The 27,307-nt window shown below is 50.6% G+C and overlaps 1 protein-coding gene across 3 annotated transcripts in view; it reads right to left on the reverse strand.

Annotated features, from left to right (window-relative positions):
• The window catches only part of CNIH3 (cornichon family AMPA receptor auxiliary protein 3), a 220,682-nt gene that overhangs the window by 132,246 nt on the left and 61,129 nt on the right, over positions 1–27,307 (reverse strand). The window lies entirely within an intron of this gene.

The following is a 27,307-nucleotide window of genomic DNA, read 5'->3' on the forward strand; positions in this document are numbered from 1 at the left end:
CATGGGGCACCTGGGGGGCTTAGTCGGTGAAGCGTCTGCCTTCAGCTCAGGTCATGATCTCAGGGTCCTGGGATCGAGCCCCGCGTCGGGCTCCCTGCTCAGCAGAGGAGTCTGCTTCTTCTTCTCCTTCTGCCCCGTGCTTCTGCTCGCTCTCTCTCTCAAATAAATAAGTAAAATCTTAAAAAAAAAAAAAAAAATTCATTATATGTCTACAAAATATAATAATATTATGTCAACCTCATTTGCTAAATTAATATTCGTAACAGTGTCATTACATCTAGAAACAATGACAAGAATTCCAAACGTGAATGAGAAATCACAGCCAATCATGAATTAAGCAAATTGTTCACAGCCAGATTACTTCAAAGGCAAATTATTTTTAAAACATCTTCGAAGTATTTATAGCAAAAATTTACATTTAATGTAGCATTTTATTTTTTTTAATGTTGTAGGATAAGGCCTCAGAAAGAAACAGTTCCTCGGGTCTTTATTTTTTTTTTAAGATTTTATTTACTTATTTGAGATAGAGAGCGCACACAAGCAGGGGGAGTGGGAGAGGGAGAAATAGGTTCCCCGCTGACCGGGAAGCCCAATGCGGGGCTCGATCCCAGAACCCTGGGATCATGACCTGAGCTGAAGGCAGATGCTTAACGACTGAGCCACCCAGGCACCCCTCCTTGGGTCTTTAAACAGGCCTGGCCAGTATCATCCTGAATCCACAAAGAAGGGCCACTGAAGCCATCAGTAAATCCAGCTCTTTGCACAATGACCGAAATGGTGTTGGTCTTCCTTAAATCACAATCACATCTGGGGGCCAAACTTCTGTGATTATGAGCGTAGGATCCAGAGTCAGAGTGCCCTGGTTTGAACCTTCTTACTTTACTATGTGTCTGCCTTGAGGCAAGTCTACCTCTCTGGGCCTCCTTTCCCTCATCTGTTAAATAAGGAGCCTAACAGAACTCACTTCAAAAGGTTGGGAGAAGCAGCTGAGTTAATACGTGTGCAGCATTGGTAACTGAGCCTGGCACACAGTGAGTGTTGAATAAATGTGTTATTCATGGAAATCTGGATATGCTGTGGGATCCCCATCCCACAGCCTTACTGTGTAAGCATTTTATGTCTTTCCAAAGTGAGTGCGTGCCAGGGGGACAGAGATGCTTCTTCAACCATGTTTCTCGGGGTGCAGTGAGGGCACGTGGGGCAGGCAGAACCCTGGAGGGCGTTCGGGGTAGGGCGCGGCGGGGGGGCCGTTGAGCAGAGAGCTGGAAATCTGGGGCACAGAGTGACCCTCCCAGTGGAGCGCCTCACTCTGCTGGCTCTCCAGTAGTTTCCAGCCCCCTGTGGTGGATGATTTATGCCTGTAGAGAGAAAAGGGAGAATTTCTGCGGAACCACATGATTAATTAATCAACAACTGAGTGGTTGATCTGCAGCAAACAGATGTTTCCTACAGAGGAATCAATTACTTGAATGCCAATTTAGTGTTTTATAGGCCCTTAAAAGATCGAGATAATTCTTTATAAACATCCATTTTGTTAGGGGGGAAACAAAGGGAGGGAAGGAGGGAGGGAGAAAGGGAGGAAGGAAGGAAAACCTAGAACGAAAGAATTTGCAGTATGAGCTCATATGTGAAGGAAAGAAACCAGACTCCACTTTTGTGCATGTTATGTGTATAAATATGTAGAAAGAGTGCACAAGATGTTTTGCACAGTACCACCTCTGCCTGGGGGGAGCAGATTGTCCCACAGGGGCTGTGGTGGGAGGCCAAGGGGGAGGGACGCTGCAGGGAGGCCCCCCACGGAAGGAGAACAAACTTCGGTGAATCAACTGGGTCCCCTGAACCTCCAGCTGCACTCACACGTCCACACCCCACTGGAGGTCCCACAACCCAGATAGTGGTGTATGGACGTGAACAGCAAGGGATTCCTGCCCGGAGAGAAGAAACTCACCCTGCACCTTACAGACCGAGGAGCCGCACCAGGCAAAGCAGGCAGGAAAGAGGCTGGAGGCCCACTTGGCCGTGACAGTCCCCACAAAGTGAGCCCATCTTCACACCCACATCCAGCGGAGCGTCCAAGAGGATAGAACTCTCACGGTGACCTGCATCCAGATGTGTAACACCTGCGGGCAGCGGCAGCCTCGGCAGCCCAGTCGTCAGCTGTGCGTCTGTCCCGTAGAGCCCGGTGAGCCAGAACCCCCCAGGAGCCCGCCCCTCTGCTAAGCCTTCTGCTCTTCTTGCAGACGTGCTTCGAACATTCACCCACCAGCCCCGAGCCCTACACTCAAGGATGAATAAGAGACAAACAACTATGGTTCAGCGGGTTTGAGGTCTTCGAAAGCAGGAAGAGCAGGGTAGTGTGGGAATGCCTGGGAGCACCCCTGACCCCTCCTGGAGCTGAAGGGGCAATCAGGAGGCAAGTGCCCCCAGGCAGAGCCTGGGAAAGAGGGGAACCAGCAGAAGGGCCAGAGCTGATGTGGATGAATGGGGATGGGTGTCTGCACGCCCGTGTCCCCTGCTGCCGACGCGCCCGGCGCCAAACCTCGCTGGCTGGACTACGGCCTCTGCCGCACACCACACGGTATCACCCCACCATTCTCTGGCACCAGCACGGTCTGAGCTGATACACACGTGAATATGGGCCAACGTGGCTGGTCCCTAGAGAAGCCTGTGACCCCGGCCCCCCAAGAACCTGTGGGTTCTGCTGTTGGGGAGGCTTTGCTGAGATTGGTGATAACCACGTAAAGCTGCTCACGCACACTCTGAGCAGCCATCCTATGTGGTCCGCTCCGGAAACTGGAAACTGTGTGCTCAGTGTCCTTGTCTTGGCATTTTCATATGTATTTTCCTTCCTCTCCTTCCCACTCACTCATGCCCACCTTCCCTGTGGCATGGGTCATGCCTTGTAATATTGAGTGGACTCAAATAGGCCTCCAAATCTCCTTTTTTAATTTTTTTTTTTAAAATCTTAGTTATTTGAGAGAGAGAGAGAGCATGTGCACGAGGAGAGGGAGGAACAAAGGGAAAAGCAGGCTCCCCACTTAGCAGGGAAGGAGCCCAATGCAGGGCTCCATCCCAGGACCCCAGAATCACTACCTGAGCTGAAGGCAGACACTTAACCAACTGAGCCACCCCAGCACCCCCAAATCTCCTTTTTTTAAAGAACAGATGGAACATGATGCTAGATATGGGCATTCAGGTGCCAAAGAACAGAAGGAGGTCAGGGAATCTTGTTATTCCCCTGACAGGTACCCATTGAACATATTCTCTGTATAAGATGTTGTGCTAAATACTAAGTAGAAAGCAAATACATAAAGGGTATCTCTCAAGACACAGACAGTCAGAAACAGTAAGACCATTGTTATAAAAGGAAATAAGCAGAATGAGGCAGAAACAAGTGACAAATGACAGGTAGGCATTCAGAGAACGAAAAAGTCATTGTCAGAGAGACAACTGCCCAGTTCCCCCAAAGCTGAGAGTAAACTATAACTCAGCTCTTGATGGATGAGATTCAACATGATTATCCTAAAGATAAAGTATTCCTGGGGCCCAACACTGGGTAAACAAGCAAATTCTTGCTGCATCGTTACAGAGCCAAAGTTGAAGCAGAAAAAATGAGGCACAAATAGTAGGGATCATGGGGCGCCCGGGTGGCTCAGTCAGTGAAGCATCTGACTCTTGGTTTCGGCTCAGGTCATGATCTCAAGGTCGTGAGATGGAGCCCGGTGTTGGGCTCCACGCTCAGCACAGAGTCTGCTTGAGATTCTCTCTATTCTGGGGCACCTGGATGGCTCAGCTGGTTGAGCGGCTGCTTTCGGCTCAGGTCATGATCCCGGGGTCCTGGGATCCAGCCCCGCATTGGGCTCCCTGCTCTGCGGGAACCTGCCTCTCCCTCTCCCTCTGCCTGCCTCCCTGCCAACTTATGCTCTCTCTCTATCTCTCTGTCAAATAAATAAATAAAATCTTTAGAAAAAAAAAAAAGAAATTCTATTCTTCTGCCTCTGCCCCTCCCCCACCACTTGTGCACACATGCACACTCTCTCCAATAAACAAAATCTTTAAAATTTGACCTGTTGCGTAAGTTTCCTATTGACATACAATACACTGACCAGAGAACATCACTGTCTTGGTCTTGAAAGGAGCTAAATTTTTCATTATAAATGAACACAATCATGTCCTAGCTTCCTTATGAATCTCCTGCAAAACTGGACAATATGAATCCACCCTGAAGAGACTGAGCCATTCTGGGTGTGCTGAGTCTAGAAAGCTAAGGTTACAAGTCAATGCAAACTCACCAAGGCAAATGGCACGAGCACTCTGCCTCCAACAGAACACTCTTCAATGAAAAGGAGAATCAAAGTAATGAATTCATGCATGAAGAAGCCAAGGTAGTTAAAAAAAAAAAAACAACCACTGGTGGTGACCTGAATTGAGTTAAACATAGAAATAAATCCTGGTAACTATAATTATAATACATGGTAAAATCACTATAAATCTTGGAAGAAGAGCTACACAATTCTAAAATAATAATAATTTGATGATAACATATTGGGGAAGATTTCACAACGTGCCAAAAGCAGGAGGTTGGGAAGGGAGGTGCTGTTGGAGTATAATTTTTTCACATTTCACAGGGAGAGTCGAGACACTGATTCATTTATGAAGACTGATGGGTTAGGAAATGTAAGTTTAATATCTTATTTAAAGAAAAAAAGGTAACTATAGGCTGACTTCCAGCTAAGATGGAGAAACAGAGACTAGATTTACCTCCTGCGGGAACCAACTAAGAAAAACTATGGTGTTCAAGACACTGGAAGGCAGGCAATGAAGGACAGTGATCTCTGAGAGGCAGATCACAAACGTGAGTCCTACACTGGTCCACCTTGCTGTCTTCAGAGAGTTTCCAGGCTATGGCTCAGAAAGTGGGGAGAAGAACTCAGGCAGAGCCCCACAGACTCCCTGAGTTGAGGACACAGATATGGGAGTACAAGAGGGCTGAGACAGCTAGTGCTCACAGGACAAAGTACCAAAGATGAGAGTTGCACACAGAAAGAGCTCAAGAGATCTACAGAAAGTCCTCCTCCAGGCGTCAGCTGAGTATTGACCAGCTCCTATGTGTGAAGGAGAAGACTCTTAAGAAAAGCTTAGAAAGAACAATCCCTGGAGGTTTCACAATGACAGCTGTTCTTAGCAGCCAGAGTGAGAACTCTCATAACTCACAGCACCTCAGTAGAGTATGCAGAAGGTCTATGTCAGTATTGGGGGGAAATTATCCCCAGATTAAATGCCGCTCTGTCCCACCTAACAAATATTAAAAGAAGATTGGGAAGTATCAAACTGGTAACTTAACCACATCCCAAAATAAAGTTTGATGATATTTAGAAGAAATACACAAGTATCCAGGACCCAAGAAGGTAAAATTACATGTCTGGCATCCAGTCAAAAATCACAAAGTATGCAAAAAAGCAGGAAAATATAATCTATAACAAGGAGAAAAATCTATGAACTGAAACTGATCCAGAAATCACAAAAATGATAGAGGTGGACATGGCTATAAAAATACTTGTTATAATCGATTTCATATGATCAAAAAGAATCCTTTCGGGGCACCTGGGTGGCTCAGTCATTAAGCATCTGCCTTCGGCTCAGGTCATGACCCCAGGGTCCTGGGATCAAGCCCCGACCCGGGCTCCCTGCCCGGCGGGAGGCCTGCTTCACCCTCTCTCCCACTCCCCCTGCTTGTATCCCCTCTCTCGCTGTGTCTCTGTCAAATAAATAAATAAAATCTTAAAAAAATAAAAAGAATCCTTTCCTGCATACGCTGATCTAGAACCCTCAGAATCCTTTCCTGCATATGTTGATCTAGAACCTCAGAATTCTTTCCCACATACACTGATCTAGACCCTCAGAATCCTTTCCTGAATATGCTGGAGAACCATCAGAATCCTTTCCCACATACACTGATCTAGAACCCTCAGGATCCTTTCCCACATACACTGATCTAGACCCTCAGAATCCCTTCCCATATACACTCTCCCAGCTTGTGCCAGAGAATGGTGTCGAGGTCTTGTAGCTCCTTCAGAGTATGGTCCCTTTCCTCCCTTAGCAGGCCCATCACTTCTCCATCCAGGCTATGGTAGGACTCAACCCTATTTACTGGCCTAGTGACGTCATCTTGAAGTAAGAGGGAGTGCTAGCCTTTAATAGGAACAGGTTACTTCTGTGGGCCCAGAAGTCTCAGAGAGACCTAGAGATTCAAGATTTGACTGACCCAGATGTCCCCACTGCATGTCTCAGGATTTCACTGTGTCCCACTCAGGGCCCTGACCTTGGTGTAGCAGACTTGACAGAACTGAGAATTCAGCCCTCCCCGGACACCTGCTACTCCTCCAATTAAGTTCTGGGCCATCTGGCGCAGCCTTCATACTTGGCCTTAATTGGTGATTAATCACCTTCAGCCTTCGTTGTCTTTCTTCAATGTACTGATTGCCCCTGTCTTCAACCCTCCAGTTCCAGCTTCCTTGTCTACATTTCTACTTCCTCCTTCACTGACAAATGCCTGCCATATTACCCTGGCCAGTGCATTCATTCCAGCTGACCCTAGTTAAAGTTTTGATGTCTGCATCACTACAGCTCACCAGGGGCAATCCAAGCTCCCCTGTCGGTGACAGGCATCTCATGGCCAGTTGGATGGAGGGTGATCAATATAGGTGCCCAGTATAGGTTTGTGAACGGAGGGTGCGTAAGGTGTATGGTTGGTTGGTTGGATGGAGTTCTACTGAACCCCACCTGGTTGGCCTGAGAAATAGCTGACAAACACTGGCATTTCCTAACCAAAAATTTTCCTTTAATAACAGCACTAGGCAATCAACAGGGATAGGAAAAAAAAATTCTTTTTTTTTTTTCAAAAAGATTTATTTATTTATTTGAGAGAGAGAGAGAGCAAGCGAGCATGAGTGGGGGGAGGGGCAGAGGGACAGGGAAAGAGAGAATCCCAAGCAGACTCCCACTGAGCACAGAGTCTGACTCGGGGCTCGATCCCACGACACTGAGATCACAACCTGAGCCAAAATCAAGAGTTGGACGCTTAACTGACTGAGCCATGCAGGTGCCCCAAAAAAGCAATTCTTTGGGGGGACTTCTGATTTCTTTGTAATTAACAATAAATTGGTGAAGTCACAATTACAATGAACAATCGTTAACTAAATATATTATGACCATGAGACACTAATCTAAGTTCTAATAAACTTCACCCAGCATCAGCGTTGATTCAGAGGGTCCCAAGGAGACCCTGTTTCCTCCAGGCCCCGGGCACCCAGCAGGTCACAGGTCACTCTCAGCACTGCCTCCTTCAGGATATTTATGGTGCAAGGACCAGGCAAAGCCCAGAAAAGACAGAAGGTCTTAACATCGAAGCCTCTAGCATTGTCTCCAGACCAATTCAGAGTTACAGAGCCCTCTCGGTTCTTCCCTATTCATTCGTCAAATTGCCAGAGATGTTGAAACATCTCCAGTTGTTAGGAAACGTCACTGTTCTGGATTTCGACAACCCTTTGTTCATTCAGCCTCCAGCATGGAGATGGCCTTGCAGGTGTGAACACAGGTAGCCCTAGGTACTCACCCATCCTGGGGCCATCAATGACTCCTTCAACCACCTGATTATGTGGTTGAAGGTCTTCATTCTGGCTGATGACTGTCACGGGCTCTGTTGCTAAAACTCGTGCTCCGTCTAGAGCTGCGTGCCCTAAGTCAAATGTGCCCCACCTCAGTCTCTTCAGGAAAGATGCTCTATGGGGACCACCGGCAGACAATGAGACAGTGTCACAGCTTCAAACACACTGATTCGTCAGAGCTGACGCTTCTGCTGACCTTAGTTCCATGTGACTTGGAGGACATACCCGAATCAGGACCAGAGGAGAGACCAGATGAAGTAAGCAGCGTTCGCAGCCCTGCATGCATTCCACAAATGTGAGCGTCCATGACATGTAGGAGCTGCCAACACTGGACAGCAAAACCTATACAGGCCCTGCCTTCTAGAAGCTTCTAGCAGGGAAAATAGAAACTGATATAAATATATATGTAGTACATACATACACATACATATGTGTGTACATATAAATGTAATACATGATAAACTGCAGGAAGATCTATGAGGGTTTAGGTCCAGAAAGTTCTGGGAGGGAGCACAGCATGATCTGCTCTGGCCTGGGAGGATAAGGAAGGCTTGCCTGGGGGGGGGGGGGGCGGAGTCCGTGCCACGCAGAACCCGCGGTCTCCGAGCAAACACTCGCCTGCTCCGCCTCCTCCCCACCCCAGGGCAGAAGCCTGAAGACTGCATTTTCCAGACTCCTCTGTCAGCTGGTTGGCGCTGGGAGACACTGGAAGGAGACAGGAAAGTGGAAGGTGGGGGAGGCAGTCTTTTGGTGATGCTGGGGATGTGGCAGCCGAGTAGCAGGGTGGCTGTGGGCTCAGGGCAACACCAGGCTCTCGTCTGCGCATCCAGCCCCAGAGGCAGACGGGCTTCCTGAAACAGCCAGTGTTTGAATCATTCCTCCTTCCCCTTTCTGCCCTCCCACTGTGGCAAGACCTTTGTTACCAGTTTCCTGGGCTAAATTCCCTCCGTTTAAAAACCTAGAGTAGTTTTTGCTCCCCAACTAAACTAACACTCAACTCCTAACACAGCCCAGCAAAAGGACCCACAGATAGGAATCGGGATTGGTTATCGGAGGTGCCTTGCCTCGAGGGCAGTGACTTGCTCAATGCCAGTGGGACATGCAATACCGGTGTCCGTGCTATGTGGTGGCAAATGGTCACCTAAATTTTCACCGCAGGCTGCCTGGGATGAAGTGCTGCAGGAGGCAAGGCTTGAGAAGAACCAGTGTGGCCGTAATTGAGCATTTGGGTGGAATGATGAACTTAAAAGGCTCTGGATGGGCTGGCTGCTTCTGAACACCGAGTTCCCGGGAAAACGACAAGCTCCACACTTTGCTATCTCAGCTGATGTCAAGGCTAGAGACCCAAAAAGCCTTTCTAAACGTGAAAGAGAACCTCCTGTCTCTCACAGCCGCAGAGCCATCTACTGAAGAGTCGGACCTCAAATCTGATCTTGTAGGTTGCAGAATTATAATTAATAGGCTCCCCGGGGCTCTTCTGTGACCTATGATCTAGAACCAATCAACCAACCAAGTTGCTGTTCTAGGTCTTGGGTACTGAGATGCACAAGACCAGCAGCTCTCCCACCCGCAGAGAAGTCCATGTGCAGATCTGAGGACAGGCATTCCCAGCAGAGGGAACAGCAAGTGCGAGGCCTTGGCAGGAAGTCAGCATGGTGATTATGAGGGACGGGGCCAGGCCAGAGGGCAGCAAACAAGAAGGAACATAGACAGGCCAGTGAGGACTCCCTTCATTCTGGGACATTCTGGTTTAATACAAGCATCTGATGGTGCTAAGCAGGTGAATGACTGCAGATCTGACACTAACCACCCAGAGTCAGCAAAGTCTCCCAGGTCAAGGGCACAGCCCCCAGGAAGACTGTCATTCCTTCAACGCCAGTGTGGGTTCAGGGCCCTGAGGCCACCCACACTTCTGATGTACTGGGTAAAAATTCAGGGGTTTCTCAGCTCTCAGGAAAGCTCTACACCTCTGATTACAGTTGCACATCAAGGATACAAATCGGGACGAGCCACATGAAGAGCCACATAAAGCCGGGTCTGAGAGCATCCCAAAGGCAGAGTGTCCATATCCTCTCCCCAGGGACTCAGGGTATGTCACCGAGCAGGGCAGCTCGCCCAAGCCTCCGTGTCTGGAGCATCTGCTGGGGCTTCAGCACCAGGGGCACGGCTGACTGCATCGCGGGCCGCATGGGGTCAAACTGCGTCTTCAACACCCGCTCCTCCCCCGACGGCAGGCTGACCTCCGTGGCTCACAGCCCGACCCCCTGATCACATGGCTGGTGTTTCTGACATGGCCTGTCCCCATCCTGGGTCATCCTGTTCACATAAACTATCAAGACCACCATGAAAAACAATGGCACTCCCATCACTTGGGAAATCCTAAGGGTTTAGAACCTCCGTGCTCGGAACCTGGGACAAAGACCAGAGGAATTATTATAGAACAGCAGGAGAGCATCGTACTCTGAGTTAAATATCAGAAAGACCCTTGCAGCTACTGGAGGGGTGGACTGTAGGCAGGACAGTGGAGCCCACAGTGGCCTTCCCACCACGCGGTCCCTGAGCGGACACCATTTTCCAAACCTGGTTCTCTGGCCTTCCCATCGACTCTGGGAGCTATATATACCTTGGTAACAAGGCGTTTCTGCTCAAGTTCACCAGGGTTGGTTTCTGTAATTCTCCACCAAGATCCCTGAGCATTGCAGGCCTTTCTACCATTAGGCTCCCATGGTCTCTCTTCCACAGAACAGAATGCAGCCAACCCTCCATTCCTTGGTAGACATGTTCACTTCCAGACACTCAGGCTGGGGTTCAGTCCCATGTCCAAATTTCTGGGAAAGAGAATCTGATTATTTCCCTTGGGGGTCACATGTCCTCTCTTTACCCAGTCAAGGGTCGCTTGGAAGGCAGGACCACGTAGCACAAACATCATGGCTAGGATCTCCTGTGCCTGAATTATTACAGGTAGAACAGCCACCCCCAACTTTGTCTTCTACAAGTATGGGGAATGCAGACAGCCAGGGAAGAGAATGCACGAATTCAAGAAGGAAACTGAGTTGATCCTGGAAGGGTTGTGGCATTTGCTGAGAACAGGAAGGATTCAGGCCAGGTCACTGTGGAGGGATCCACTAGGAGGTGGCGGGCAGGGGCCTGGCCGGGAATGGGGAGGCTTATGATGGAGGCTGGAACACTTGGCAGAAAGGTTCAACTTGCCAAGAAAACAGGAAACCACCAAATCCTTGGCTGAAGAAAGGTATGATGGAAGGATTGTCTCAACAGTGGTAGCAAGGTGGATTGGAGGTGATGGTGATGGTGATGGGGAGAGAGAGAGAGAGAAACATTTTTAAAATAGGATACAGTAGTTTATCCTCTGTGGAAAGTGGAAGAGAAATGAATCATGGTTATACTTATAAAATTCAAAGTCGTTCCTGAGAGAGAGCAGTAAACCCTAAAGTTATAAGCAACCAACTCATGAATGTCCCATGAAAAAGAACCGTTGGCTTCATGCCATGTCCTTCACGCCATGCCCTTCCTGCTTGTTGCTGAGGCACGAGAGGCCACGGCCCGGCCAGCTAACATCAGGCATGCTCAGATCTAACCAACGGCTTCTTCTCCTTGAAGAGAAATCATGCATTTCTGCTGACTCAGCCCCATTTTCCCAATACGGCAAATTTATTTTTCCTAACACCGCACGCACACTTTTCAAGAGCCTCTTCTCCCTCTTTCCTCTCGTGCAACTTGTGCTCAATTCCCTCAGGAAAATGTCCCTCCCTTTGCCTTCCTTTTTTTCCATGTGTGAGCAGAGGAAACGTGAGCCCAGTCACGGTCAGTTTAAAGGAACGCCAGCAGCACATCCATACGAGGAGCAAGGAAGGCCCGGCATTTGGAAGTGAGATCTAATGTCCTGAAGAACCCCCAGCATCAGTCTGGAAGCCTGAGAGAGGACCCATGTTTCCCTGCAGACTCTCCACCACGGTGCTGATCTGTATGTTCAACCTCCCTTGATTAATCCTGTTTTCCCACAGCATCATCATTCAGTAAAAATGAAAACCGTCCTTAATCAATTTCAGGCATGAGAGATTAAATTACTTACATCAGTGCTACTGCTGCAAAGAAAATGGGTTTTTTTACAAATTTTTCTTGCAAATCTACAATATGGCGTCAATATTATGAAGTTCAAATGGCTGTCGTGGGGCAGCCTGGGGACCCATTTGCGTTTATAACGGCATTTTTATGAGAAAGTGCATTAGATCTGCAAGCAAACAGACTTTCACGCTGATTTCTGGAAATGCGGTTTTTGAAAGTCGACCACTGTTTAACTCCTAATAAAATATTCTAATGAAAAATATGCAGTTATGTAATTATTTTAAGTATAGTAGTGGAGAATTCCAACATGCATGTTTAACACATGAGACTTCCTTTTCTCGCCACTTAATTGGTCCTGGTAAGCAGCCAGTTCTTTCTTTGTTGTTCTAAAGCTGTCGCTATGAATTCTGCTCGCTCACAGGGTGGAAAGAAGACAAGTTGGAGGTATGAGTTCTGCTGCATGAGTCTTCTAAATATATTTATTAATGCTCCTTAAATTATCCCCAAGGCTGGGTGTCTCTCTCGATTTAGAGCATCTTCTCACTTGGTTTTAGCACCACGGTCTGACTTTTATTGTTCACACGCTAGATGCAGCCCATTTATTTACATTTTTTAAATGAATGAAACTCTTAGCTTGTTGACATATTGGAGAGTCTAAAACTGCCCCGTTTACAGCCACCCCTGCCACGACACCCGCGGAGAGGGGGCAGGGGCAGCATTAGCCCCACTTTGCAGCAGAGCTGATTTTTCAGAGAAAGGCTCAAGTGGAAATGAAGGGTTAAAAAGCCTTAATTCTGAAGTGACACAGAAGAAGCTATTTTGGTTGCATTTCAAGTTTCCAACTGAAATTCCAAGTCGAGGACATCAGACAAAAGCCACAGGAGCAAACGAGAACGGAAATTCATCTGCATTTCCGTTTTAGACTCCGGTAGGCTATGCCCCCCAGTAGCCAGATTCGGCTCTTTCGAACTTCTGCCTACAGAGAAGGGAGCAGAAATCCCAAAGCCATGATACGCCCGTGGAGGCCAGCCTCCCGACTGCCTCCACTGTATGATTCAATAGTTCGAGCACTCGCTGCCATGTCCTGAGAGCCCACTGTGTGTGCAGCCCTGTGGGATGGAGCCATGGGGGCACAGAAGTGAATAAAAGTCAGTGGTGCTCCTCGAGCGGCTTACAATCTGGAGCGAAAGCAGCAGTTACAATATACGGCATATTCTACTATAACAGAAGAGGACGCAGAACAGTGCGGAAAGGCAAAGTGGGGACTGATGAATTCCAAATTGGTGGCTTAGGGAAAGCTACCTGGAGAGGCGGGTCTGCATGGAAGTGAAGAGGATCCCATGGATGGCAAAGCGGAAACATGGAGGCACGAATGGCAGAAGGTGCTGAGTGGCGAGTGGCGGGGACACAGACACAGGGGATGAGGAAACTGGAAAGGCAGGTTGGGGCTGCATCCTCGAGGGTCTTGAGGCCACAACCAGGAGGTGAACCAGACACTTTGGGCAAGGAGAGCCACTGAAGATTCTGAGGGAGTAAAACTATCCAATGCATGTCACAGAAGCCCATCCACGTGACAGTGAAGAAAATGGGCTGGAAATCTGATATGTCAAGAAGCTACTGAGATATCCAGAGTAGAGTTAATAAGGAGTAAATTAGAACAGAACCATGGCCTCGGATTGGGGAGCTCAGAGGAAGAAAGCACAAGGGTTGGCAATTGATTATGTAGATGTCAAGAGGCACTGGAGTCCAGAAAGAGCAGAGAACAAGTGGGGGAAGCCAACCGAGCTCCCAGCGCCAGTGACAACAAGGGTAGAAGTCCCGGGAGCCACAAGAAGTAAACACGGCCAGCAGAGCAACATGGCGGAAAGCAAGAGGGGGGCAGTTTAAATTGAATGTGGCGAGTTTTAGTTACTGATGAGAGATGCACGTGAAGATATCCAGGAGCCGATGGGAAATCCGTGTCTGACACAGAAAGGTTAGCAGTGGTTACAGGTGAGACCCCGCAGTGCAGGAACCTGGACCAGAGGAGAAAAGATGGGAAGATGGAACTTTGAGCCAAGTAAGCAGAGTGGGAACCAGGACAAGTCACAGGGAAGACATCGTCCAAGACCCAGTGAGAGCCAGAATTATGTTCCCGGGAGCTAGCAAAGGGGCATGGAGCTTAAAAATCCCCCCAAACCCAAGCTCTTTGAGATGCCTACCTGCTATTGCGCCGGCCACACAAGAACAGTGGCTCAGAGATGGCTCACGGCCCCTAGCTCCCCTCCACACACCTGCTCATTAACGGTTCAGGACATACACCTCCTCTCAGCCACTCAGTCGCGGGGCACACAACTACCATGCCCGTGAGACTCTCACGGGGTGAATTAAGAACAAATTCAGGAGTTGGCATCGCTGAGTTTGCAGACTTCCCCCTCAATTAACACATCTGATTTCTGTCCTTAGATCTGCCCTTCTCCCTGCCCCAGATCCCCTGCTGTCAGTGGAGGGACCAAGTCCCTTACACGAATTACGGGGGATGCTGGCGACGAGCAGTCATTCACAGCCCATCGGGCCAGCTGAAATTGTTGGGGGCATCTCCCTGAACCCCGAAGGAAACGGCTGTTACACGGCATATTCTGCGGTAACAGCTCTAAGTGCCATTGTACACACCATGCATTTGTGGCGCTTTAGCTAAAGAGCGCTTTTCCACGCGCGGGCTCATTTGCATCCCCCCACAGCCCCCACAGCCCTGTGAGGAAGACACCATCTTGCTCCCCTGATTCAGAAACCTCTTGCACCTCTCTCTCGGGACTGAGTCCAGGTCACCTCTCAGGGTCTTTCTCCAGCTCGTTCTCCCTACCGCATGGAGTCCAGCTCACCTGCTGCCCCTGGCCTGTGATTCCTGCAATAACCAGGCCCCCAGTCAGGATTTTCCTCTGGCCATCCTTGCTTCGAGCCAGTGAGACCACAACGACCTGCCCCATTTTTGTAAGGTTGTGCTCCCTCCATCTCTGGCCCATGACCCTTGAGCATTCGAAGAGCCTACATTACAGAGTCCACCATACACGTCACGTCCTAGCGGCTTACACCAACAGAATGTTCCCTTCCAGTGCGGCAGCTAGAAGTGTGAAATCGAGGCGCCCGCAGGGCTGTGCCCCCCTCACGGGAGGGAGCTCCATCCTTGCCTCTCCTGGCCGCTGGTGCTTGCTGGCAATCCCTGGCGCTCACAGGCTTGAGCTGCAGCACTCGGGTGTCCACGCCGGTTGTCCAGTGGCCTTCTCCATGTGTGTCCCTCCTTTCACGTGGCACATGGAATTACCTCTTCTTACAAGGACACCAGCCGTGCTGAATTAGGGCCCACCTGGTGGCCTCGTTAACTTGATCACATCTACAAAGACCCTATTTCCAGATATGGTCCCATTCTTTGGTCCTAGGGGTTAGGATTTCCATGTATCTTTCCGGTGGGCAAGTTCAACCACAGCAGATGGGTTCAGAAGCATAGGCTGGTAGGTGTCTCTGATTGCCTCACTTCTGAGAGGGCCGAAACCCCCAAGCATGTTGCCTACAGCTGGTGAGGACCTGCCAACACAGCACCTGCACCTGCCACCGGGAGATCCGCACTGGGATTTCAGAAGAAACCAGACTCCCGGACCTCTCCATTGCAGAGTCCGTCTTACCTGTGAGCCAAAATCCCAGCCCCTCGAACAGCTGTGAGAAGGTGAGAAACGTGACCGGTCACATCTGCGCGAGGCTTCACAAGGCTCAGGTGGAGGACACTGTCTACGGTGATGACGTGTAATCATGGAGGCTATATTTAGACTCTGTCATTACAGAAGATGACCCCACATTCACGTGGGTCTTACCGCTGGTCTTTTCCAGGTTTGCTCTCCTGAGTCCATTACTGCTGCTAAAGACTTTGATGCAAGAAAACTAATGTCTGTTCTGAGACCGCAGACTTGCTACTTGGGTATTCCAAGCCGGCAATTGGTATTTTTAACAGTCATTTTTTATAGAATCAAGGGACAAAATCTGGTGATCTCTAGACAGATTGGAGATCTAAAATTCTTAAATCTCCAACTCTAAACTATAATTCTCTGCTGCCTGGCCCTATTAAAATCAACTCAGCATTTCAGTTAACAAGCTCTACCCCTCTAGAGAAGGCACCACCCCAACCCCTCCACCGGCACGTGAGATCCTCGGTCACCTGGCTTAACCGTGCCCACACCTTATATCCAACCCCATGTCACTCATCCTGTTTATTCATTCAACAAGTAATAAGTAACCACCTACTATCTGCTTAGCAGGTGTTACAGGTTGAACATCATCCCCCAAAAAGAAGCCGTACCCAGTACCTGGGAATGGCACCTTGTTAGGAAATGGGATCTTTGCAGGTGTAATAAAGTTAAGATGAGGTCATACCGAATTAGGGTGGGCCCTAATCCCAATTCTCTTCCCTTACAGGAAGAGAAGAGTCAGACACAGACACGGCAGGAAGAACACACGTGACGACCACAAGGCAGGACCACAGTGAGGTACGTGTGGGCGAGGAACACACCAGGGATGGCGAGCAACACCCAGCACCAGGCAGGTTCTCCCCTGGAGCGCCCTGGCCCTGCCAACACCTTGACTTTGGACTTGTACCTCTGGAACCATGACAGAATTTCCGCGGCGTTGAGCCACCCAGCTTGGGTATCTGTTAGGGCAGCCAAAGGAAGCCAACAGCAGGTGAACCCCTCAGTGTAGCCAGATCAGGGCCCCTTTCTCCCCTAATACTTTAATCTCTATCCCAGCTCCGTGACTTTGCAGGAGCATCTCCCTCCATTTGGAATGTCCTCTTCTCTACTCTCCTCTCCAGAAATCGGTGAGAGCTAACCTTTGCTCAGAGCCTAATTCAGGTCCCTCTGCTCCTTGAAGTTCCCTGGACGATTCCAGCCCACGTAAAGCTCCCCTGGATAGACTAGGATCGTATTCACTATACAAACAATACCACGTAGTCCTTAATTATTCCCTGTGCTATGTTGTCTTTACCACCACTTACTATCCATGTATCTTCCTGAGCCTCAACTTCCTTCTCTGTAAATGAGAATAACGCCCAAGGTGTTTGTGATGATTAAATTAGATGTCCGACCGAGTCCCATAAAACCGCAAAACAGTGCACCTAATACATATGAAGTCTTCAATAGAGCATTCAGCATATAATAGGTAGCGTTTTGTGGTGGTATTCCTGCTCCTATTGTTATTGGCTCAACTATTTTAGTTTTATCTCCAAAACCAGATCATTTGAAAGGTTTTGAAAACACAAACACTTCTACTATCTGCCACTTTGACCAGGATAGGTGGGTTTTATTGCATTTAATTTAGCAAACCACAACTCCATAAACACCTGCTGGTTGACCCTGGGTTCCCAACTAGACCTCGGGCCCAGAGTCCAAGGGCTTCCCTGGCCCTCTGCTGCCACCCCCCGGGTGTGAGGCTCCGTCACCTCCCCCGGATGACCTCGAGAGCCTCGGCTGGTCAGTGTTTTCGCCCCGCACCCGCCTGCCCGCCCACTCCCAGCACAGCAGGCAGGGTACCCTTTTAACTTGTCACACCATGTCACCCCTCCTCTTCAGATCTTCCATCGGTGCCCATTTCAGAGGAAGATCCGAAGCCTTACAGCACCCACAGACCCTCTGTGCTCAGGTCTCCTATGGTCTGTCTGAGCCGCCCTCCGGCTCCAAGCACGGAGCCTCTGTCCCCACTGTCCCCACTCACGAGGTGCTCTCCCAGGACCCTGGCCGCCCCTCCTACAGGACATGCTGTTTGGGTCCACGCCAGCCCAAGGTCCCGACCCCCGTACCCGCCTCCACTTGGTCTTTCTGCAACATACCTTAAAAGCACACACTTTCATTTTGCATCTACTATTCATTGTGTGACCCCCACCCCACCCCTCTACTTTCCCTTATGGGAACACAGACCCCACGAGCGGGTTTCTTCATCTTTTTCATTCTGCAGCCCAAGTACCTAGAACACCTTCAGCACATCGTGGGCAATAGACATGTGTGTAAGGAATGGACTCCTCCTCCCCAAGTGGGCTCTAACCACTCTCTTGGTTTTATTTCGCCAAACCCTCTCCCTGTGGCCCCCAATCATCTGGACGTCTCACCGTCCAAACCTCACACATGTATTCTCCGCCGTGCAGCTAAAAGAACACTTGGAAATTCTCAATCTGATCAATGTCACACTCCTGCTAAAACTCCAACTGTTTCTCGTTACTTTCAGGATAAAAACCAAAGTTCTCACTTGGCCTTCACAACCCAGTCCCAACCCACCTTCGCTGGTCTACACTCCTCTCTTTACGAACTCTGCTGGACTGACCTTCCAGTTCTTCCGAAGTACCGCATTCCCCACGACCTGGAGCTGGGCTAGTTTCTACTCTCTCCAGGAAGCCTTAACAGATTCCCCGAGGTTGGGTCTTACTGTCTTAGACCCCATGCTGCCTAAAGTGCCTGGCGCATCTCTTCCTAACATTCACTAGGGGCAGGTAGGGACATTTAATACTCGTCTTCCCTGCAAGGCCCCAGGCTGCAAGAGGGCGGGATCCACACCCACTTTATTCCCACTGTACCCCCAGCACCTAGATCAGCGCTTGGCATAGACATTTAGTAAATGCTTATTAAATTAATGGGGAAACCGATGTGCCTGCAAGGGGGGTGCACTCTGCTCTCCATCTCCACTCCTGCAACCCTCAATCATCCCCCCCACCCCGCCGCTCTCTGAAAATCATCTTCATAGGAAGAGGGAAACGGAAGCCAGAGGGCTGCCCGCCCCCCCAGCTACACAGGGGAGAGCGCGTTTGCCCAGAGGGAGAGCAGGAGGGGAAGGGCATGTTGGACCCAAGCCAGGTTGCCGGGACATCAAAATTCCAGCGGAATAGCTGTGCGGTTTTGAGTGTATCTCACCCTCCAGGCCCCGCTCTGCTGTCTGTAAAGCGTGGATAATAACCCCTGCTTTACAGGCTGGCAGTATTAAATGAGATGCTGAATGTGAAAGCCATTCATAAGCTCTAACACCTGTAACACGCGCTAGTTAACGCTGGTAATGGGGACTTCGTGTATCCTTACATCGGACTGAATAACGGAGCAGCACTCTCTCAGGAACAGAGGCTCGGGTAGAAACTTCGGCAACGAAGTAAAACAATATGTAAATAATCATTTATATAACCCGATTGTGCGCGGCATCCCCCCCCCAACCCCACCTTCCTTCCTGAATGACCTCGCTCCAGGCTCTGGAGGACTGCCCAGGATGCACTTGGCAGAAGCTGTGCCTGAGCTCCAGACCGAGCCGAAGGGCCCCACGGAGGGACTGCTTCCTGTGGACACACAGGCACCCGGCAACGCCAGGCTGGCTCCCCTCCGTGGGTCTGCGGGCAGCTCTGGCTAAAACAGTCTCGGTCCCCATGCCCGCACTGGTGTGCAGAAATTCAGGATCCACCTCTAACCCCTCATAAAGCCCAGAGGGGTTAGAGGTAGGGTCTTATCAGAAAAAAGTCTTACTTTGTGCAGATTAGGCATAACTACGGAGTTAAAGGGACCCTTTCTTTTCACCATGGAGTCCCTTCTCAGTGCGCACAAAGCACTCCTTGGATGGGCACTGGGAAGTCATCTTGCCTCTCCGCTCCCTGCCTGTTGGGCCCTGGAGTCCCCTCTGTCCTCTTCCAGCAAGTGTCCTTCGTTGTGTCCAACCTTCACTTTGCAGGGCAGCGTAAGTCCACAGAGGTCTGTGTGAATCTGGATGAGGCCCAAGGTCCTTCTGATCACGCAGGGCAGCACCTCTCCGAAACAACCATTTCTTCTTGCAAATATTGGCCATGTTGATAGCACTCTAGCCCCCCTTCAAGCCCCTGGCCTGATACAATAGAATAATAACTACGCATCCCTCTTCTGCTCATACCTAAATCGGTTTCCTCTGCCATACTTTCTTCTGCATTCCTACTTTCTGGAAAATATGCTGATAAATAAATACACGGGCAAGTTGACACAGACTGATGTGTCAGAATGGAAATTCTGGGTTTCTCTGTGCCAGCAAATGACGATCATCGGTGATCATTGGATCCCAGCGTTAACACAAGCAAAGTAAGAACAAAGCTTGGAAATAAAACACGCTGGTGACCAATGTTCATGAGGATGGGAGGCACCAGGCTCACCCCGCTCTCCCGTCTGGATGGGAGCGGGAGGGCTGCCTGGGAGAGGTTTTCCAGGACCACTGCAGTTCCCACCTCCCGCCTGCACTGGGCATGCACGCCACCAGGCAAGCAGCAGCAGCTGTCTGTCTCCCTGGGACCCAGGACAAGGGCTCTTGGGAGGCAGCAAAGAACCTCAAAATTCTCCAAACCTCATCTCCAAGCCACCAGCTGGCTTCCTGGGTGACCATGAACTACGTGGGGAATCTCTAAGATGTGGCATGTTTGGGACGTGACCCACGTGTGACGACAATATCAAGTAAGTACCATTTATTGGTTTCAGTTCATTCTTCTTTAAAAACAATTTTTGTCTTCATAATCTGATCATAAAATATATAATCAAGTAGAAATATAATATGTAATCATAGCAGCACATTTGGAAATACAAAAAAACAAAATCCAAATCACCTATAGTTTCATGACCTAAAGGAAACCACTATTTACACTGGGCATTTTCCTGTTAGTCTTGTGTGCATGTGTGTGCATGTGCACGTGTGTGTGGTGTGTGTGCATGTGTGTACATGTGTGTGCATGTGTGTGCGTGCATTGTAGGTACATGTGAGTGTGCATATGTGCATTGTGTGGTTCGTGCACATGTATGTGTGGTACATGCATGCATGTGTGTGCACATGTGTGCTGTGCACGTGTGTGTGCGTGTGTGTGTACATGAATATGTGGTGTGTGCGTGCAGGTGTGTGCGTGTGTGTGTCGTGTGTGGATGTGTGTGCATTGTGGTATGTGTGCACATGTGTGTGTGGTACGTGCACATGCGTGTGTGCGTGAATGTGTGGCACATGCATGCGTGTGTGTGATACATGCGTGTGCATGTGTGTGTATGTGGTGTGTGTGAATGTATGCACGTGCTTGTGCATGTTATACATGTAGATTTAGATAAATGTATACACGTGTGTGTATACGTACATCCATATAATTTTTTATAAACTCTATGTGTTGTAATCTGTTTTTATGGCTTACCATTATATCAAGGTCAATTTTCTATGACTTTAAAAGTCTTTAGAAATCACTTGGCATGAAATCCCAGTGAACATTTCATCACAGGCCTGCAGTAAAAGCATGCTGTGCTCCGGCGTGAGTCACTACGAGCAGGGTGCCCCCCAGGCTCTCCCGCTGTCCACTCCTGTCTCAGCAGAACCCACCCCTCTCCCGGGCTCGCTGCCTCAGGGACAACCGTCAGGCAGAGCCCACAGTTGTACCCGACAGCCATTTCGCTGGTGCTCTGGTGAACACCAAGGACAGCCAAGTCTCCTCCTGGAAGAAACGGTACTTTCTTTCCGTCAGGATTAAGGAGTCATCTTGGGGGCTCACACCATCCCTTGAACAGACAGCGGTGAATAAATGCTGTCATGGTCACAGGGCGGACAGCAGGGTCCAGCCCCTCACGGCCACTGCCACCACGGCGCAAACCCCAGGGCAGGTCTGCAGTGACTCTGGTCGTCTCCCTCCAGGCACCAGCCCCGTGGGCAGTGTGGGCGTGCACACAGTGAGCTTGCAAGCTCATCAGGCTTTCTGAGTACCCACTTTTGGTCTACACTGCCCAGCGCTGACTTGGTGGAAAGATAAAACACAAGCATTCGTGATAGAACAGAACGGGAGAGGTAACAATGGCAATGGGAAGTGCTATGTCCCCAGCCCATCTCTCCGTGTCCCCAGGCACCTGACCGCACCTCAGTGGCCGCGTGGAGCTCGGGGGCAGCACAAACCCCACCCCCTGGATATGGCAGCCCAGTGTCCCCTGTCTCCCGTGCCTCACCAGCTCTGGGTGCTTTCTGCTCCTGTTCTGGTACCTCTTTGACTCACCTTCTAGCACCCTCCACCTGTACTCCTAGGAACCATCCCTCCTCAAGCCCATATTTTACCCCCCTGTTCCTTAGCCTGGATCTGAGGCCCCAAGAGCCCTGGCCCCAGAACACCACTGGTCTTCTGGTCTTACAATAGGTCGAATGCTGATGGCGGACAAAGCCACTGCCTTCCCCCTCCTCCACGGTGGGAACGCGCTGCTGCCACGTGTGTGTCCCACCATCGCCGTGACGTGCATGCATCGTGCACTACCTCAGCTTCAGGTTCACGAGGACACACTGGCCATTGAGGGTGGGGCGTCCCTCCTCGGGGGGGGTGCACGGTGCCAGGCAACATGCCGTGATGTACGGTAGGACAAGTCCTCTTGGGCTTTGGAGGCCAAACCAAAACAAGAGCACATGTTTGACGAGGCCTTCCCTCCACTGTGTTAATTCCTGACAGGTGTTTCAAGAAAAGCTGCTGCCCTCTCATTTGCTGAAGGAGAGCTGCTGGCTGTCAAATGTGCCCCAAGCGCACGGACATGATTATGCATTTCTCGTAGCCGATCGTGAGCCCGGGATTCTCGGCTGCAGGTTTCAGAAACCCGACTCACGTGGCCTCAGGCAAAATAGGAGGGCTTTTTGTTTGTTTGGTTTTTATTTTTTGTTTTTTAGAGAGAGAGCACAAGCCGGGGGGGGGGGGGCAGGTAGAGGGAGAAAGAGCATCCTAAGCAGACTCCATACCCGGCACGGAGCCTGACGCGGGGCTCGATCTCATGACCCTGAGATCATGACCTGAGCCGAAACCAAGAGTCGGACGCTTAAATGAGCCACCCAGTGCCCCAAAATATGAGGCCTTTTTGGCTCATGCCAACATGAGGTACAGGCGCGTAATTGTCTCGGCACTTGGATGAGGACATCAAACCTGGTCTCTCCGTCTCCTGCCCTATTTTCAACTTTATTGGCTACATTTGGGCAGACGCCTCCCATGCAGCCACTCCAGGCTTATGTCCCCCCACCAACCACTCTCTCCCCCCAGAGGATTCTCAAAAGCTCAGAAGTGGAATCTCATGGCTGGGGACCTGGTCTGCATCTCATGCCTACCCTTGAATCCACCACTGTGGCCCAGGGAAGGGAATAAAGCGTGTGGTCTGAGAGTCAGCAGAAGCCTCCAGAAGTTCTCCAAAAGAAAATCAGAGAGCGATCACTGTGAGAACAGGAAACTGGCATCTGAAGGCAACGATAAAAGGCACGCTGCAACCCGCCCCCTGGCCTCTCGTGATCTCCTTAAACCTTTCTTTCTATTCATACAATTTCAGCAAAATCCCTGTAACTATGCCACACGCATCCCCAAACTAAATCACTCCCTCTCCAGACAACCTAAAATTACGTTCTCTGTTTGTGTCCAGCTCCAAGACCAGGGTCTCTCAGTGAGGTCTGGCTACAGCACCCCAGAGTTGGACACCTTTAGACGGAATGACAGAGGTAAACATTCCCGACACGTACAAGCGTTCTCGCATACCAGAGTGGAGAGAAAACAGGACAATGCAGTAGCATTTCCCATTTGGCAACGAGAAGGGGGAACAGCATAGAGGCTCAGCAGTCCTTTGCCAAATCCTGTTCCGCTGGACAAGAACAGAACGGCAAGGAAGCGTGTTCCTGCAGGCAGGGAGGTCCCTCACCAGCCCACAGCCCTGCTTCCCTCTCTGAGCGCATCCCCTTTGCCCCTTGTCCATTTCCACGTCTGGGGAGGATCCGTTAGTGACCCCTCGCAGGTGCGGCAGGCTTGGGCATCAAGGGGCTGCCCAGCATAGGCCCTGTTAGCCAAGCTCAGATTTCTCTGGAAAAAGAGCCCCTCAGAAGCCTTGTACTTAGTGCTCTGTCAGCCCATTTGCATTTAGTCATTTCATGGGATATTAATCAAAGCAAGAGAAGTTGTCCTAACTGCGGGCTCTGGCCTGGGAGCTCCGTCTCTTAACAACAGCCTGAGGGCTCTACCCTCCCCCTCAGCTTGCTGGCCCCCACCCCCTCCCCCACCCCATGCCCACCCCAGCAGAGAAATTGGGAATACACCTGCCTCCCGCCCTGCAGCCCAGGGTCAAGTGTTCTGTCCATGAGCCACTGATCTGCACTCTCACCCCAGCTCTCTTCTCCCACAGCCTGCGAGCCATCAGAAGGCTTCTCAAAATGTTGTTGACACACAGCAAAGGGTAGAAATCACCCACCTTGCAGCCCCGTGGAAATCACAGAGGTGGCAGGCCAGCATCACCCTCGCCAGGCCAAGAAACAAGGACACCAGGGCCCTCCCGGTCACCACCCTCCCTTCTGCCCAAGGGCTCCACTCACCGTACACTGGTTCGGCCTGTTTCTGAAGCTCATGTAAGTGGAACTCTACAGTATGTATCCTCTTCTGTCAAGCTTCTCGCCCTCACATGGGACCTGTGCGCTCCAGTCATGTTGCACGGACCGACAGTTGGCTTTTGTTCATTGGTGAATAGTGTTCACGATGTTCTTACCCATTCCACTCAGTCTTTCCAGTGTGGGACTATCACAGACAACATCACTAAAAATGCTGTGTCGCCGGTCGGGACATACAAGCGCTCGCGCACCCACGAGCGGAATTGTTTGGAAATGCACCCATTCAGGAAATACCGCTCTGCTCTGCTAGGTCGCTGCTTGGCCCCACCAGCAGGGGGCGACAGCTCCAGCAGGTGCTCCAGGTGTGCGGCCCAGGTCTGCCCCCGCAGCCATCCCAGTGGAGGGTGGGCTGAGATCTCCTAGATCTCCTACCGCCACTGTCGCGTTTCCCGGATGACAAGGGAGGCTGAGCGTCTCTCCGTGTCGATTTGGATACCCCTCTTGCAGATGCCCACTTTGCTGCGGGGCTGGTTATCGTCTCTCATTTAGTTGTAGGAGCCCTGGACGTGAGCCCTTTGTGCTTCCGTGAGCTGTAACACCTTCTCCCGTCCTGCGGCCCTTCGCTCTGCAGTGAGGTCTCTGACGACCACGAGGACGAGTGGCCCTCGGGCTCTGGCTCCGTCCTTGGTCGGTCTTATCTTCTGCTCTGTTTCTGGTCTTCCTGCTTCTTCCAGAATGACTTCCATCGCAGGGCAGAGAACCTGCTGCTCCCTGTCCTACAAAGCACCACAATACCTGGATCTCAGCTACCAAGGGCAGAAAGGACCTTTTTTTATCCAAGACAAATGTTTCTTCCTTTTCTCTCCCAGATGTACCAACTTTGGGAGAAGTTTCTCTCTTTCTCATAGAAACTCACTGGGAACTTCCAGAAGGAGCCAACACGTTCCACAGCCTAGAAGGTTCTACCAAGAGCTTTAACGAGGACAAGAACACAGTCTCAAACAGCACCTGTCCTGGGTCCCAAGAGAAAGTGGGCAACAATTTATGGCTGGTCTGTTAGAGTATCACAAAGACTGCTAACTCCGCAGCGGGCGAAAGGAAGACCCTCGTCACCGTCCGTCTTACCTGGGACGGTACAAGGTAGCACCCCACTGCTAGGCACTGGCTCCCGGCAGGAGTCTTTCACAGCTCAGACTGGCTTACAGATGTAACAGGACAGAGAGAGGAGGGCGGACTAACCAGGTCATGTAACTGAATGGTCCAGCCAGAAGCTGCCCAACAATTTCGCCTGGACCCGTCTCTCACCTCCTTCAATCCCCCTCTCCTCCAGGGTAGCTTCGTTGGTTCATTCGGCATCAGCGAGCATCCACTCCGGCTGGCCTGCTACCTTCGCAGACACCCCAGGGCAAGGCAGACCCGTCTCTTCCCAATACTCAGACACTGAGCCCCGCCTCCTGGCTTGGATCCCGTTCCCCCCCTTGGAACGACGGGGGCAGAATCCTCTCCCACCGCCCTCCACACCCAGAGGGAAGCCGGCATGCGTCACTAAAGGAGACACAGTGGGTGTGGGGAGGGGGAAACAAAGTCATTCACGAACTGGAAGCGCGTTAATAACTTGTGGCGAATGCCACCACTTGCCCACCCCGTGTCCGTTCCCACTACCTCTTCTTCCCGGCTGATGGAATCTCAATTTTGTTTGTTTGGCAATATGCCTGGTTTCAGGACATCAATCACCAAATCAAAATTAATAAACACATTCCCTTTTTCCAGATTATTTTTTTTTAAGATTTTATTTATTTATTTGAGAGAGAGAGAGAATGAGAGACAGAGAGCACGAGAGGGAAGAGGGCAGAGGGGGAAGCAGACCCCCCGCTGAGCAGGGAGCCCGATGTGGGACTCGATCCCGGGACTCCAGGATCATGACCTGAGCCGAAGGCAGTCACTTAACCAACTGAGCCACCCAGGCGCCCCCTTTTTCCAGATTATTTAATGGATGGATTCATAACAAGCTCTGGTCAATAAGATAGAGGGAAAATCTGCTAGGGGAAAGATTTTCCTCCCTGAAAGGCAGAATGGTTCGTGCAGAGAGCTCCCGTGCTACCCGGGCCCACTCCCAGCACCTGCCTCTGGGCATGGTTGTATGGGGATGCGATGGCTGGAGCCTCTGCAGCCACCTTGTGGACCTTGAGGGGAAGGCCAGGAGAATAGCAGGAATGCCAACCCAGAGCCCTGATGTCCTGGAGCCACGGACCCAGCCCCAGAACCACCATCCCCGGGCTGCTGGTCAGGAAAGCCAGGCTATCTTACAGCTGTACACAGCCTAACTATTCCACTACACATAGGCACCTCTCCACAGCAGTGGGAGACAAGGAACAAGCAGACCTTCGGTCAACCACCCTTTGCTGAGTCAAAACTATCTGGGTTACCATCAACCCATGGTAATCAAAGACAGGCCTAAAAGAGGGACAAGCCACAGGTGCTCCTCCTGCCCCTGAATCTCTGTCACTCTTTTCCCTTTCCCTTGTATGAAGTCGAGCCTTAGGAAATCGATGACATTCGATGCGTTCCAACCTACAAACAAGGCAATTTCATATGGTTCAACCTCATGCAAACTTGTAACCAGAAGGGACGCCCTGCGTCTCTGCATGAACCCTACTTTCACAGCTGTGGTGGATCCTCGAGCAACATTTGGAAGCAGAACTTGGAGTAGAGGTGCAGGGGGGCTGTGACAGGTGCAGCTGCTGCTGAGCACCCTGGGAGAAGAGCTCACCGCCCGTCAGCTGGGCGCACAGCCTTGGCCTCTGGGCACTCTAGCCTAGCGCTACCCAGTAGAACTTCCTACCATGACGCCCATCTTCCATTCTGCACCGGCCAGAAGGGAACTCAAGTCGTGTGTGACAGCTTGAGTCCCATGAGCACTGGAGCTGTGGCCTAGTATGACTGAGAAACTGAATTTTAATTGCATTTAATTTTAATTCCTTTCCATTTCCATTATTGCAAGCTGGCTTGCGGCAACCATAATGGATAGTGCAGCCCTAGACTTGAATGACCGTCCCCACGGCCTCATTTAAATCGCAGCAACTGGCCTTGAGCCTGCTCTGTCATTCTGGTAAAAGCGACATCAGCAAACACGACCCAAGTTGCAGCGGGCGGAGGGCGTGATAACCAGGCTGAAGCCTGAGCGAGGTCTGGGTGGGGAG

The sequence above is a fragment of the Mirounga angustirostris genome, unplaced genomic scaffold (genome assembly GCF_029215605.1).
Source record: "Mirounga angustirostris isolate CCGP_5_RB_7025 unplaced genomic scaffold, mMirAng1.0.hap1 SCAF_6, whole genome shotgun sequence".
In the NCBI taxonomy this organism is placed as follows: domain Eukaryota; kingdom Metazoa; phylum Chordata; class Mammalia; order Carnivora; family Phocidae; genus Mirounga; species Mirounga angustirostris.